Source organism: Passer domesticus, chromosome 6 (assembly GCF_036417665.1).
Source record: "Passer domesticus isolate bPasDom1 chromosome 6, bPasDom1.hap1, whole genome shotgun sequence".
Lineage (NCBI taxonomy): Eukaryota > Metazoa > Chordata > Aves > Passeriformes > Passeridae > Passer > Passer domesticus.
This window is the reverse complement of record NC_087479.1, coordinates 5735127-5751869: the sequence shown is the minus strand read 5'-3', so window position 1 is coordinate 5751869 and position 16743 is coordinate 5735127. Positions and strand designations below refer to the sequence as shown.

Below are 16743 nucleotides of genomic sequence, written 5' to 3'. Positions count from 1 at the left end.
TTCCTGACTTGATTTCTATTCATTTACTAATCGAGCTCCTCTCATCTTACATTCAGCATTGCATTTATAATTTAATTAAAAAGCAGAAAGTTTGCAGATTCCAAATGCCTTTAATTTTATATAGCTCAAAAAAAACAGCATCTGTTTCCTATGTTCAACATAATTGTGGAAGAAGAAAAGAAAAACAGAAAGATTAATCTGTCTCATGATTTGTAACATGATTATGGTGTTTTGAACATGGAACTGACAGTAAAGGTCAGGCCTCAGACTGCTGAAAGGAAAAAAGCCCACAGTATTTACAGTGTTTAAGGCCAATATTTAGTCAGGTACAAGTGAGATATTTTTCTCAAATTTTCAGTGCAGTGAATGCATTATATAACTGTTACTTTGTTATTCAGCTTGGCCCATGACCTAAACCAAACACAAAAGTTAAAAATTAACATTTGGGCTTGATTCTGATCAATTACATTTATTTAACATAACTAGAACTGGTATTTCTCTGCCTATCAGTTATTATGCAATGTGAATTATAATTATTGGGCTGAATCCTAATTACATATCTTATTGTGTAAAGGACACAAAATTTCAAAGAAAAAATATTTTAAAGTGACTGTATCTGAAAAGAGGACACAACCTAAACTATCACCCTGTCCTTTGAATTTTATGAAATATATGACTTCATGTCATTATGTCAGTTGTTTGGGAAAATATTTTCCTTTTTGTGAAATCTGACGTCACCAGAATGCAGCCTTAGGGAAAAAAACCCCAGAAATTCTAGGGACAATGTTCAGGAAGAGGAGAAAGAGGTGAATAACAATTCTCTTCCTATTTTACCAAGGTGCCACCTTTCCATCAACAGCATCTGCTCCCTTCTCTCTGACTCCCCCATCTTGCCCAGAGCACTTTTATTTCAAGAAGTTAGAGAATAAATAGGCTTCAAAAAACTGAAGAAGAGTCACCACAGCCTGTGCTGACTTTTCACCATTTCATTCAGTACATATTCCCATTTTATAGTATTTTTTATTGTTTAGCAGTAGGACAATATTTTATTAGCACTCCATCAGTTGAACTTTTCTCGTTTTAAAGGCAGCCATGGAGCATTAGATAATTTGCCTGCATGTCTGGCAAAATTGTAATTTCTGATCTACTTTTGGCCTGGGTTCTGAGTTTGAGCAGGAGCAGCCTGAGCTCACTGTGGGACATCTCTAGACTTAAACACACTTCTAAAACTTATCTTCAGCTATGATGAATTTACTTCCTTAAATAAAATGTATGATCTGGTGACAAAATAAGCTCCATTTCCTTCATAGGGAACATTTAGTAGCAGAAATATGCTTGCTTTGTGAGGTGAGCCCACAGGACAGGACTGGGCCAGGATGCACATGGAAAGCAGAACCTGGGTCATGAATACTGAATATCAGTAGCAGCCAAAAGCTTTGGTGTCTGTTTATATGACCTCCAATTTAAATTACAGCATCAATGTGGTATCAATTTATCATCCATCTGACCTTGATGATGGTAATTTCATTTCAACAAATAAAGAAATACTCCTGGAGCACCCTGGGTCTTCCTCAACAGGCCCAATACTGAGCAAGGGGAGTCCTGGGCTCTGGATACAGAGAAGAGTACTTCAACATTAAATGTGTCTGATTGCTTTAACCAAATATTTTGATGTGAATCACATCAATTTGATGTGATCACTTTTGAGAGCAACAGAGGTTTGAACAAAGTGCACTTCGTCAACCTGAGGGGGACCCAGCTAAAAAGGCCCAGGGAAGATGTAAACATTTAACAAAAATGCATTACTAACACAGCCAGTCTTGACATCACACACAACCCATGGCACAAGGTGGGCAGCAGCACTTGGAATTCCTGGGGAGGCATTTCAACAGTTGTAAAGGCTTAAATCTGCTCCTCCACCTTGTTACTTCTGAGGCTCTTGCAATGTAAGAGGCCTCATGGTTGTGTTGTGGCATTTTGTTCTCACAGGGCCTTCACTGCTTTTTGCAGTCCCATCCTAAGCAAGTGAATAAAACACAGTAGTTTTGCACAGAGATGTGGAAACCCAGGGACAGGAATATTTCTCTGTCTACTCTGGGGTGTTCTGGCCCCCAGGGGAGCACTGATTCTGACCCTCATTCATGGAGAAAGTTTCCTAGACTTCAAGGTAGACTGGAATCCACAGAAGTGTGAAACAGATTATAGAGAGTGGTGCAGGTGTATCACTTGGTGAGAAATTGAGGTTTTGGGATTTTTAGTGTGTTGTGGATGGGAGCAAGATGGAGGGCACAGGGTGTTGTCCTGGGTTTCTTCTTCATGCTTCTTCTTCCTTCTTCTTCCTGGGTTTGGGTGGCATTTTGTAATTGGGCAGAAAAGTCTGCATTGCAGCTCTGTGGGATCAGTTATTGGTTTAAAAGGGAAAATAATCAAGGTGTCAGTTCTTAATTGGACAGTTTAGTCTTAAAAGTCCTTGTAACAAGAGATTGTTGGCCATTTTGTGCCTTGCTGCTGAACTCACAGTAGTGAAACTGTTTTACTGATAAGAAATAATAAACACCTGAGTCTGAACATGAAATGTCTCAAGTGCCTTCAATCCAGACCCAGAGAAACCAATACAGAGACATCTCTGAGACATAATCCCTTTTTTTTTTTTTTTTCTTTTTTTCCCCTTCCCTTAGGATTCAAAACACATTTGTGGCCTGTGCCAGGTATCAAAACCAAACCCTTGTGTTAATTCTGCTGTCTCAGCTGCCCCGAAGAAGGGGTGGGAGCAGGGGAATTCCCAGCCCTGGGGAGAGACATTCCCAGCCCTGGGGAGGTGTGTGCACACTGGGAGTCCCTGCTCTGCCTGGATGTGCCTGCAGCAGCACAGCTGTGCTGGCTGCAGCTTTGGGGACACAGCCAACACTCAGCCCTTTTTCTGACTCTCATTCATCCCTGTTGCCCAAGCAGCTTCTGGAACAAATCTTTCTCTCTGTGCTTTATGCCCCTTGAATGAGTACATTTTAGCATTATTTAAAGGGCTCATCAGAACCTGCAGATTTAAACATCAAAAATTTGATGCATTGAGACACTCTTTAAAAAGTTGGGGTTTTTTTTAAATGATCACTTAAATTTAATGTTTTGTACTAGTCAAAGCCAGGCGAACCACTTGAACAGAACAGCTCTGAAACAATTTGAACAAGCCAACAGAGGAAACAGAACTCCATTGGGGCACCCAGGAAACATCCAAAAAGACGCTGCCTTGTCTATTTGTCCTGTCAATTAAGCTCCAATTAATCTCTTCAACACATGCTGAGATGTAAACAAAATAATAAGAGCTACCAGTTCCAGTCTCTGGTTCTTTGTTGCTATTCCTTAGGCATTTATCGTAATAAACTTCTAATTTTTCTGTGTTCTTTGTCACCAGCTTTATGTGTCAACAACTCTTGAGTATTACAGAGCACTAAACCTGGTAAGTGACTGGAAATAGATTATCTTTAAGGTCCCTTCCATCCCAAAACACTGTGATTCTATGATTGCTTTTGGCTTATTTGGTTGTTAAAATATACCAATATTTCACTCACAAAGACATTTTTGCTCATGATGTGAGAAGTGTGTATTTCATGTATGATATGCTTAATATAACATGGGCAGTCCCACTTATCCTGTACATATAACACAGGTTTGTGGTGATGCTTTGAGGTTTCAGTGCCACATGTAAATCTTTTAAGTGTTTCTCATGTGTCCTATGATGCTTTTTTGGGGTTTTTTTGGTATTATTTCTAGGTCATAAATGAAATACCTGGATTATAAAAACAAATACTAATACATCTTATATATTATTGAGCTGTGCAAGATGAGTCAGCCTCAGAGTTAGCCCCTGTGATTCCAGAGCAGTTTATCACCATCAATGTCACAGAAAATGGGGACAATCAAAACTTTCAAAGGAACCTTGTCCCTTGTGATTTCAGCAAACAACATAAGCATGGATGGCACAGTGGCTCTGCTGGAATCAGAGCAAAGCTCAGGCTCCTGTCACCAACAAGGTGACATTACACCAAACAGAAAGAAAATACAAGTATATTTCTTTTATTTAAGTTATATTAGAAATTTTAAATTATTTTATCTCCAAGCCAGCCACGTTTTCAGCTGAGTGTCATTGGACAGTTAAAGGCTCTCAGTGACCTGAATCAAGTCCTGATTTCTGATTAAGAAGTCACAGAAGCATCACAAAATATTGCAGGATCAAAGATGAATGAGGCTTAATGTTCTGTTTTGTTGCAAGTTATACCAGGTACTGTTGAAAAGGAAATTTTTGGGAAAAGTTCTGCATCTGTTTTTACAATGCAAATTTCATTTTCTGGGTTTTGTGAATATAGAAGTTTTGTCCTTGCCTCAGGCAGTAGGTCAGAAATTAATTATTAAACACTGATCCTACAAAGATCTTGGCTGGTATCAAATTTTTCATTCTAGCATGATCTTGGAAACAGTCATGTTCAAATTCTGCTGAGTCCAGAATGCAAGAGTAACTGTTTGACAAATAGAAACAATGGAGTGGAAAATCAGAGAATCATAAATTTTTTTGGGTTGGAAGGAACTTTAAAGATCATCTTGTTCCAACCCTTGCCATGGGCAGGGACACCTTCCACTATCCCAGGTTGTTTCAATCCCCATGGCCTGGAACACTGCCAGGGATCCAGGGGCAGCCACAGCTCCTCTGGGAAACCTGTGCCAGGACCTCACCAACCTCACAGTTAAGGTTTTTTTTCCTAATTTCTAATCTAAACCTACTATCTTTCTGCTCAAAGACATTTATCACTTCATTTGCTCATAATCTTCTACAAGTTCCCAAGCTTACTACCATTTGTGTAAAATTAACTGAAAATTCTGCAACTGATTCATTAATTTCCCTAATTCAGAAATGCCTGCTTTAAAAGCATGAGCATGTTTAGATTCTTTTCAGTTGCAAACAAAATACAGAATATTTTCTCTAACCCATGGAAATTATAAGTATCTCACCATGGCTCTTCCCAAAGGTGTAGAGAAACATTCATTGGAGCTATCTTTCCCTTCTGTATTCTGACTATTTTTAAACCCTTGGACAGGCTCAATCCTACAGCATTGCTTGAATTTCCTTAGGTCCTGACTGTGATCTGTATGAGCCTTCAAGTTTTCATTGACATTTTAGCTTCCATTTTCAGCAATCTGTGTTTCTAACAAGGGTCTAATTCTCACTGCTATCACTTTTCCTATTTTTCATTCACTTCCTCTATAGTGGAATAAAAGGGCCATGGCCTGACCCATCAGGGCTCATGAACATTTGCTTTTATCTGTAAACTTAAGAGAGAGAAGATGTTTTTAATGTAAATGAGTGTGTATTGATGAAGTATTTAGTGTTTCTGCATCTTTAAACATCTCCTAAACAGCCTTTACATTTTTTAGATCAAGTTTCTGTGCCACTCTGGTGACATTTTGCTCGTGCCTGCTTGTAGCACATGAAAAATTTCTTTTTTAGAACATCAAGGCTGTACAATGGATGTGCTTCTGAGACACACTTGCTTGTTCTTTTAAAGCCTAGATCAAGTGCTTAATTTACTTGCTTCATTTAAGGATTCCAGGAATTCTAAATGCTCTGGAAGTATTTCAAAGGACAGTGTCAGGGAAGCCTCAAGAAGACTGAGCAATTTTTTAAAGAGAAAGGATGCTGGTGGCAAAGGTAAGGACAGAACCAGAGTGACTCAGGGAATTGCAGCCAGCTCCTTTGCATTCTCCCTCTGATCTTTAGAAATTGGCCCTGAGAATTATTCATTAGAACATTCAGCAGCTGTGCTCAGTTTATTTATTCTGCCAATTCTGAACCTAACCTTTTTCTGATGTCACAGAAGTATAATGTTGAAACATTAATTCTCCTAGCAAACTCTATAAATATAAATTCTCTACTATATATATAGCAACACAGTTTTCTAATGCTGACCCTTCAAATATACCCTGCCCTAAAATTTAGAGGCTTAGGAATATTTCATGTCTAAAGCCAAATGAGCTTTGCCACGAGCATGTTGAACCCTCCACACTAATCCATTTCTTGTGATCAGGCAGGATTAAAATTTCAGAGTTCTGCTGAACACCATTATGAAAAGCAGATTGCAGGGGGAGAGCCAGTACATCTAATTTCAAACCGGCAAACACTGAGAATAACCCTCTGAGCATCATCTCTTACCTTGAAAGACCACTTGAAATTACAAACTAATTAAGTAGTAGGTGATGAGCAGCAGGACTGTGGGAAACTGTTTTGCTTTAGGAGGGAACTTTGGGTTACCCAATGCTTAATCAGATGTGAATTCTCAGGGTTCCTCAGATCAATCACAACAGGTCTCTCCTGGATCCTCCAGTGCCAGGCATTGCATTTGAGCCAATATTTGTGCCAGGCATTGTATTTGAGTCAGTATTACAGCTCTTCCTTCACAGGGGCCATCAGTTTATAACATTCATTCAACTGCTCATTTTCACTGAATTTGTAGGAAGGCAAGAAATGCTGGTCTGACAAATTGGTCCAAAACTCATCAATAGGTTTAAAAATTAGCAGTAAGGCCAGCAGATGGATATACACATAGCATAATCCCATTAGCTTGTTTCCTCAGGAAAGTGACCTAGCAAAAAGCCACAAGACTCAGTGGAGGAAGATCCAAGGTCATCCTAACCTGTTCTGATCCATCAGCTGAAATCATGTTAATCTGCCCAGTATGAAAGGTTAAAAGCTGCTCTGTCAGTTCAATTTGTTATTAGAATAAAGAATTGCTAGAGGAAAACACATTTCTGCTGATAACTGTAGCATTTCATTCTGTGTGCATTTGGGAACTCATGTTTAGAAAAATTGCCAGGAAAATTAATGCTTTAGCATATGTCATGTATGTTTTGTGACATCAGAGAGAAGGGACTCATAAAGGGTAAAATAAATACTTAGGAAAAGAAAATAATACAGCCAAAAATGTTCTTTAGTCATTAAAAAGCAACATAATGGTACTGATTATTAAAGTGATTGTCTTACAGACAGACTTGATGATTTGGGCCCTGACAATATAATCTGAATTTTTTTGATTGGGACTCTGTGATTTTTTTCTGTGTTGAACAATGATTGCTAATACACCGTGGTAGATGGGAAATAGAGAGTGCCAGTCATACAAACTGATCATAGTCATGATCCCTGACTGCCTTACCTTTACAGGAAACTTCTTGCCAGGTGTCCAAAGTCAGATCTTGTCTAAGAAATCCATTTGACAACCAGGAAAACAAAATAGCTATTTGGTATCGACATTTGTATTTTTTCTGCTCATATTTGGTTTTGGGTTTTTTTGTGTGTGTGTGGGGGGGGGGGTTTGTTTGTTTTTTGGTTTTTTGTTTTTTGGGGGGGTTTTTTGTGTTGTTTTTTTTTTTTTTGTTGTTGTTGTTTAATTCAGAACTGTGGAGGTGGTGTTTACAGATCAGTTTGGAATTGTCTGCAGTGTGAATTTATAGAACAATGATCTCATGTCTTTCATGTTAAATCTTCCTCCCTAATGCCAAAGGGGATTCCTAACACAGTCTTGTCTATTTTTTTTGTAATAATACTAATGATAAACTAATTTCCTTTGATTGAAAACATCTTTAATCTCCTTTAATACCCTGTTGTTTGTGGGTCTTGTAACAACAGCAATCACTCATCACCAGCTGATTGCAACGACTCTTTCCATTTTACAGTACTGTTGCAGCAATCTGATCCAAAATCAGTGAATTGCACCAAACTTTCTCAGACTGACCAATCATCCCCCTAAAGATCAAATTCCCAAATCAGGAGAGTGTAACTGGCAGTTTTGCTAATGTGTTAGCAGAGGAACACTCTGTTTGATTAACTGCGTTTCCTTTTTACATGAATTATGGCTGAGCTACAGTCACATTGAATCAATACTGCCTGGACAAAAGCTCCCAAATCAGGTAACAAAGAGGGAGCAGCTGTGCTCAGAGGTGGCCTTGTGACTGTGGACAGCAAGGATGTGAAGAAGCAAGTGCCATCAGCTTTTAAAATATATTTTATCTCTCCTGTACTCCATGGAGGAGGAAGGAGGTGCCTTTAGTGCCAGTAGTTATGGATCTCCCTTTTTTTACCTCTTCTGAGGTTGAAGAAACCCAGTAGATTAGGTAGCTGGTTTTGTGTCTTTGTTTTTCACACCTATGGCATGTGGGGCATCACCTTGTTGTCTTTTCTTAGCTAAGTTCCTTGTGAACAGCTTGTTAGGCCACTTCTTCATCCAACCAACTGTACCAGGCTGCCATCATCTGTATTTTGGATCCTTCTTTGCATAGGGGGCCAGGCATACATTGAATTTTTTTCACCATACTGCAAAGGATTTCATTCTGAGCAAAGGAACCACCTGTCTCTCTGCTGCTTTGATCTAGGAGATTTTGTCCATGTGTATCCAATCAGATTGATCATTGAAGTTTTGTTTTCCTTCCTAAATTTGTAACACATCACACAACAAAATTTTAGAAATATATATTCGGATGGTGAGAAATATATTGAGATAGTATTTCAGTCCCTTGAGCCTGACCTGTGAAAACTCAGCTGTCTTACAGTGTATGATGCTCCGATGGCAGTCACAACTCCTTGTTAGAATCAATGAGTTCACTCAGTTCAGATTACTGCACCTTCCATGAGCATAGAGAAGGCTTTTTTTTTAGATTCATCCCAAGCTCTTCTGCAGCACTGTGTGTAGTCTGAGCAGTCCTTCATCCTGCCATTAACCCTGCTTCCCTCTGCTCATTCCATAAGTGAAATTCTTTTCGTCATCCTCTGAAGGAGACGGCCGTACTCCCTTCACCTTCTTTTTCCCATCAATGTTGGATCTGCCTGTGTCCTAAAAAGCATTTTCAAATCACCTTTCAGCTTGCATTTCTCATCTGGGCACTTTTTCGGGGCTGAAACTTCCGGGAGCTGTCAGGATTAATTTACTCATTTCTGTATATATAAGGCAACATCCATCGTCAAATTCAGCTTCATCACCTCAGACAAGCCTGGCAAAGTCACCATGCAGAATTCAACCCATGCATTGGTCAGTTTTATAGAAGGAAGAGAGGCAGAGCATCAGAGAACCCCATAGAACCCAGGTGTTGTGTGCATCCTTCTCAAGACTTCACCCAGCTCTTCTTGCCTCCATTCTTTTTATATGCTCAGCATCTCGAGGGTAGGAAAAACATGAATTTGTTTTCAGATTTTCTGGGGAAAAGAAGCAAGGGACATTGACAGAAGCACACATGGATATGGACTGTCTGTCCATTCATCACAAAAGCACAAATTTCTGTGCTCATTTTGTGAGTCTGTTTCCTCATGGAAGATGAACATTCCTTACACAGACTGGTCTTGAAATTATTGTTCAGTAACTGTAGGAATGCCCCTCTTGTTGATGGAAAATATTTTTTTCACTCTAACACCTTCCAGCTTCCTCTCCTTTCATTTCTTAAATAATGAGAAAATGTGCCTTTCTTAAATACCCCTGATACCTGGCTGATGTTGCCAAATTTAGTGTAAGTCAACATAACTATTCCATGATGTTTCTCAGGAATCTTCTTAGAATCTGACTTGCTCAGGGTCACTGATTAAACAGCTTTTGGCTCAGTAGCTGCTATTAAACAACATTTAAGTCAATACTGAAATGAAAATAATTTCATTATTACTGTATGATTAATTCTATATGATAACATATATAACATTGACATTTTTTCCCCCACAAAGGCAGCACAAAAGTATTTAGTAAATACCCACTCCTCATTTCAGATTTATTGATGCTTCTACCATCTTCAGTTAGTAATAGTACAGTAATATTGTCCAGACTACTTCTGGTATAGATATACACTCAAATTGTTTCCCCATCTCCTCTTTTCTGCATTTGCTCTTTCCATCACATTTAAAAAAAAGAAAAAAAAAAAAGTTTTTACTTCTTACTGTATATTTCTTTATTTTTCCATTTATTCTATCTGCTTTCAATTTCCCACTATGTGGATACTCTCCTCTTAACGACTGTTGTTTTCTTTCTCAAGTATGAGGTATTCTACAGAAAAAAAAATGTGTGAAACACTCCCCAGATCCTGTTGATACTTTCTCCAGAAATTGAATTAGCCCTTTATTTTGCAGCCTTGTTGAGATAAGCCTGTGTAGTAAAGTATAGAACATATTTACACACCTTATCACAAATTAATATTGCCTATCAACGTACAGTTTGGATATCGTTTTGTGTGTGACGTGTGAATGTCACCATCTCATGTCCTCCACCTGCTCAGCAACCACCAATATTCAGCAATTTTGTGGAAATTTGGGTTTCCAAGCCCATTGTTGCATTAGCTGTGTCATAAGGAAGAAGCAAAGGTAAAATGAGAACTCTTGGTTTTTTCTCTTTCTTATTAATCTGTTAGCTCATGTTGCCTAATTACAGGTCAGAACATAAAGGAAGCTTTCACAAGCAGATGAGTGGAACAGTTCGTGTTGATTTATTTAGCATGTTGATTTATTTAGTTGATTTATTATGCTGTCATTCAATTGTTGTGAGAATACACACAGAAGTCACCAAATAAGTCCCTTCCAACCCAAACTATTCTGTGATTCCAGAAGTATTTTACCAAAGTAAGCAGCAGTTTACAGCTGTTTTCTTTTCATGTGCCCAGGCTTCAATGAACAGAGGAGTGGTTTTATTTATTTGTTTGATATTCATGGTCTGGATGCAGAAGATTTAATCTATCTTCCACAGAATGGGACTGCATATATGTAACATTTACACCTCCAAGTAATAGGTTTAATTTTTCAGCACATATCTTTTATAATATACAGATATAATTCCTACAAAATCCGTGCCAGTGATTAATCAAATTGCAGTCATCCATATGTACTCTTCCTAATTACATATATAACCAATGCCAATCGTCATGATTGACCTGAGCCTTGTTTCTCAGGATGCCCAGATTTTATTTAGGAAGATATTTTGTTTTAAGTAGAGATGGCAGATAAATGAAATCAAACCCATTGTCATCCACTGTCGTTGAAGTGGTTCAAAACAACACACAAGCAATTCAAAAAGCTTATGAGTGGCTTTTGCTGAGGTAGAACCACTGATCATTGCCTGCGTTTTGACAGCCAGCAAATGCACAAAAAAGGATGAGAGCTGCCTACCAACCTCTTGAACAAGTAAAATAAGTGTTATTCAGATATCAAGGACAATATTAATGCAATCTATAATGGGTCCCTAATGCAGTTATCATAGCATTAAAATAGATTTTTTCCCTCTTCTAGATAAAATTTCTATAGCAACCTCAGGGTTTGTAAACTCAGAAAAAATTAAAGGTGTAGGTTCATTTTTGAGGTTTCATTTTTGCTCTGCTTTCGTTGTCCTCCTTGTCATTAGAATTATTATAAGAATTTTTTTAAATTTTCAATTATTAAAGTGTTCTTATCTCAACCCACAGGTTTTACCCTTTTTCTTATTTCTCCTGGGAGTGGGGTGAGACAATGAGTGGTGGCAACTCAGTTGCTGGCTGGGGTTAAACCACAACACAATGCCATGCAACTATATCCCCATGGAACAAGAAGAGAAAGAGCAGAAATACCCACACTTTCACAGGGTATCCCTATCTGATATTTTTTTCATTCAACTTTCAGACATAACTTGCTCTCTTGCCTCATAATGTCACTACATAATGCAGTTTAACAGCAGTTGTGCCTGACTGTTGGAAACTGTAATTTCAAGGTGCACTACTCATCCTTAAAACTTCCCTGTCCATCTTTTATCAGTAACTGGGACTCCAGCTTACCTTCTTGATGATCGCCACCCACATAATTATTTCCAACATTAATTTGATAATGGAAGAACATACTGCCTTGTCTTGAAAGATGCTATTTTGTCCCATCTTCTTCCACAAATAACACAGAAAATAGTCTTTATTTATTGCTTTGCCACAAGCCTGTTGGTTTGAGTCAGCTCTCAGTGCTCCTCCTCCATTATTGTGATTCAGTCCTGCCTTTGGCCATCCTTCTTGTGGAGTGTGAGGTTGTGTCCTGCCTCATGAGCATGACCACTGCTACTGGTCATCAACACCCGTTTTTGCCATATTTCAACTTTTGCTGCTCCTTTTGGTGACAGGGGGCTGCCTGGACCTTGTTTTCCTCCAGACCTTGCCCTGAAATCCTCACTGACTGTGAACCTCAGAAGAAAGCTTCCCACAGTTGGGCATCTGCTGTGCTCACTGCCTGCCACGCTGACCGATTTCACTGCTCATTATCTGCTTGTGCTCACCCATCTGTCAGTCTGTCTGCATTCGTTGGGTGTGCCTCATCTCATTTTACAGTATAAATTCACTGGAACAGAGATTTTTAGAGAGATTCACTGCTAGGTTTCCTAAATACAGGAATAACAGCCACAGAAGAGGCCAGCCCAGCACGTGTCTCCTGAGAACAGAAGGGTCATTGTCTCTGTGGTCCAGTTCATCACCAAGACCCCACTCACTGAAGCAGCTCATTGTCCCACAGCAAACCTGTATTTCTTGTATCACAGCATGAAACTTCACTGGAGATTTGTTTGATGAGTGGAATTCCTTCCTTCCAGCTCAAAAGTCTGCAGTAGTCCTTTTAACATTGGTGTATCCAGAAGGATCCACTGAGTAATGAGGAGATGTGGAGTCTGTTCCCACTTTGTGTTCTGCAAGCCAATTCTCTCCTTTTCTCTCGGTTTTGTATTTATGAAGCACAGAAACAGTTCTTTTACAGATCTGAAACATAAGTATTAAGGATGATGAGAAGCATCAGTACAATCACTTTTATTTTCACATCCTCATCAACCTGCTCAACTTTTCCTAACACCTCTTTGCTTTAATGATGAAGTTGATATATCCATACCAACATTCAGAGATGTAAAGCTGAAAGAGGGCAGGTTTAGGTCAGGTATGAGGAAGGAATTCTTGGCTGTGAGGCTGGTGAGGCCCTGGCACAGGGTGCAGCTGTGGCTGCCCTATCCCTGGAAGTGTTCCAGGCCAGTCTGGGTGGGGTTTGGAGCAACCTGGAGTAGTGGAAGATGTCCCTAGCCTGGCAGGGGGTGAAATAAGATGATCTTTATGGTCCCTTTCAACCCAAACCATTCTTGGATTGCATGGTTCTATGGTAAGAAGCTCTACCACTATACACCTATAGCACAAGGATATTCTATTTCCAGTTGTCTCCTTAAATTTTTTGCTGCCAGGGTGCTGTCCCCATGCTCAGCCACATCTAAACTGTTGATGAGCTGCAAATGCTTCTTGATGCACTAAATCTCACTCCTTTGCTCCCCACACCAGCATCTTCATCGTATCCTTGTATAAATTTCTTGCCATCAACATTTTACTGTATAAATAAAACTCTTTAGCAGGATGTTACCTTCTAGGTCCCACCAGAACAAATGCTGTGAGTTGACACTATTTCACTGCTTTGCCAAAACTCAGTTTTCACACTGATAGCAGGTCACTGCTGAAGCCAGGTAGGTTAAAATCCATGTACAGTCAGGCTCTGTCTCAGAACTTCATCTGTCAAAAAAGTGTCAGCACAGATCTCTGGCTGGCTGCATCAACATCTCTGTTTGCAGACTCAGGGCCTTCAGGAGTCAGCAAACCACATTTTCCCACTTGAAGCCACAATGCTTGTATACAGAGTTCAAAGCACTTTCGGAATGAGTTGTTTCACATATAAATGCTCTATTTCAAAACTGACCCGTGCTTTTATTCATTGGACATCACTTAAATAAAAACATGGCAGAATGAGTGAGCAAAGCAACAGAAGCATGTTCAGACTACATCTTCAGAGAAGTATCTGGTTTATATTCAGGTTCAGTGAAGATGTTATACCTCATTAGCTACAACAGAACTGAGCCATTTTCTCATTAGATCATCCAAGTGGAACAACACAAAAGATTTTTTGCGTTTGTCAGTTGCATTTTAGTTGTGCTTTTTAAAGTGCTTGTTCGAAAGAAAGAATTGAAACCGTATGGTGTTGCTTAAGCTTAAAAAGTGCTTTTGATCTTAAGCTTCAAAAGAGATTTTTCCCAGAAGAGTAGGCTGGCACTTTATTTAGTACCAGGTTAGGTAGACACCAGAACACTCTGTACATAATAATATTTTCTTGTTTCATGCTATTGATTAAATCTCTTTTAATCTTCTCACTGCCAAATTTGAGATGATTTACAGTTCCTTACTCACAAGAAGTTGATCTTTACTGTTTATATTACTGCAAGACCAAAAAGACTTTTCCATCATAAAGACTATGATACAGAATCTTTATTGTTTGGGGGAGTTTTTTTCTTTTCTTATGAATAATTTCCCAGCTGTAAACTCACCAGGGGACTCTGGATTTCCTGGAATGCCAGCAAACTTTACAAGACATAATCCTCTCAAAACAACAAATAGGAACCTGAATGAAAACATTTACCATTTATTTCGCTCTGATCTTATACTTGGCCATGAACACAAGAGAGTCTCCTCAATAATTCAAATGAAAGCAAACATAAATAAATAGGATTATAGATTCCTGAATACTTAATACAGTCGCACTCCTTCAGGTTACATTTTTTCATTGCCCCTTCCCATCCCTGGAAGTTTTCCAGGCCGTGTTGGACAGGGCTTGGAGCAACCTGGGATAGTGGAAGGTGTCCCAAACATAGCAGAGGATTGGAAAGAGAGAATGTTTAAGATCCTTTCCAACCTATACTATTCAGTGATTCTGTGATATTCTGGATACTTAACACAGTCATAGTCTTTCATACTACATATGACATGGTCATATAGAGCATTTTTAACAAGTACAATTTTATCTTTCCTGGGTGTTTTGCAAAACTGTAACTTTTACACAACCTTCTCTGAGCTGGAAAATGTGTTTTCTGGAAAAATTTGTATCTTTCTCAGTTCTTCACCCTTGGATGGACCTTCAGATAGAAGAATTAGCCTTTCAATGCTTTCAAAAGCTTTGGGGTTTTTGTTGTTTTGTTTGGTTTTTTTTCTTTCAATTTATTAACCAATTTCAGACTGTAAATTTTAACTATCCTAGGATCTGAAAAGAAATTAAGAAAACATTGTTCTGGTGAGGAAAATTGAGAAGAAAATAAGAATGTGTGCTGAACTTGGTGACTGGCAGCTGGGGAGGCCACTCAGGGATAATATCCATGTGCATTTTGTGTTACAGATAAGCCTAAGAACCCGGGAATTACAACAAATAATCTTTGAAGCATCCATGTGGAAAGAGTTCTTGGGCAAGCCAAAGGAGCAGCAACTAATCTTCTAAACCATTTGGTGCATCACAGTGCTGCAGCTCGAACCAGCAACTGCACCAGGGCACACGGAGAACCCAGGCAGGTGAGGCTCTTACCAGCCCCAAACGTTCTGGTTTCTTCCCATTTTGGGGTTTTTTTGGATGGGGGGGTGCAGCCAAAGCACTGCTCTCCAAACATTGCTTTCCTTTCTCTATTTTCTTTATCTCATTTTCCAGAGCACTAAAAACATATTTACTCTCTTTCTCCTGATAAAACTTGCAATGCATCTAAGAAAGCATTTTAACAACAATTTAAAATTTTGCAATTAGAACAATGACTGAACTATAAAAAGGAGCCAGCTGTTTAACTGAAATAAGCTGGTATCTCCCAAATCCACACTTAATCCTTTTCTATCCCTAACTCAAGACTTTGCTTTTTTTGTTTGTTTTCTGTTGCATGAAATCTACTTTTTCTTAGCAATTAAAAATATTAAGTATGGAAGAAAATGTGTGGGTAGAGCTGTTACTGTGGTTAAATATCTACAGTTTAATATTTTATAGTTAAGATAGTCATCGTTAATATTATAAATACTATGTTAAACAATATTATGAATAATAATTACGATGCAAACAGCAGTATCTTGCTATTTCTGACTGCCAGAGGCTGGAACCAGCACATGATTGAATTTTACACCAACATTTCTCATCATATCAAATGTTTCTTCACAACAGGGACGTGAACAAATTCCTGGAATTTTGGACTTTTACATTTCCACCTTGATTATTATTTATTACCAGGAGAGATTTTCTCAAAATCAGGTGTGTAAGCCAGTGAGGTGATTCATTCTGCAATCATTCTGCAAAGTTGCTTTTCATGGAAGATTAGTCCCAAACAAACATTTTTCTTAGGCATATTTCATGTATTATCATATTTATACACCACATATAAGCTGTGATTTTTCTTTGCTAGAAATTTAAAAATTGTATGGCTGAAAAAGTGATAGTTCAGGGCTTCTTCCCAAAGATGTTTCTCCACGACCAGCTTCAGCTGGTGTTTACACAAGCCAGTGGTGATGGGAGCAGTTTCCACAGGAACACGACTGACACCACCAAACCTCTGGAGGGGAAACACTTTAAATAAAGCTCACTTAAACAAAGCTGGGCCGTGCTGACTCAGATGTGGCAGATGAGAAGGCAGTGGTCAGAGGAAGTGCCATTACAGCACGGCTGATTTACACAGAGCTCAATTCCTGACCTCAGCTGGCCCCTCCACAGGCTGGACTCCACCTCTGCACAGCATCCTCTTACTTCTCTCAGCTATTTAAAACATGGGCTTTTCTGGCCTAAAGCAGCATCCATGAAGTTTTCCCTATTTTGTAACTGATCCTCATACATTTTTTAAAAAATCCAACACGTGGACACCACGTATTTTGAAGCCATGTAGATGAGGTGCTGCAGCAAGCATCCTGTGCCAGTAG

General features: G+C 38.9%; 1 long non-coding RNA gene across 2 annotated transcripts; it reads left to right on the top strand.

The window, feature by feature from the left end:
• Window positions 1–1167: 1167 nt before the first annotated feature.
• Window positions 1168–16166, top strand: LOC135302031 (uncharacterized). Of its 2 annotated transcripts, XR_010363717.1 has the most exons (4): window positions 1168–1347; window positions 5593–5698; window positions 15200–15369; window positions 15998–16166. It is a non-coding gene; the product is annotated as an uncharacterized LOC135302031 (long non-coding RNA). The 2 variants fall into 2 exon arrangements; XR_010363718.1 differs by lacking the exons at window positions 1168–1347; window positions 5593–5698 and adding an exon at window positions 1580–1849.
• Window positions 16167–16743: the final 577 nt, after the last annotated feature.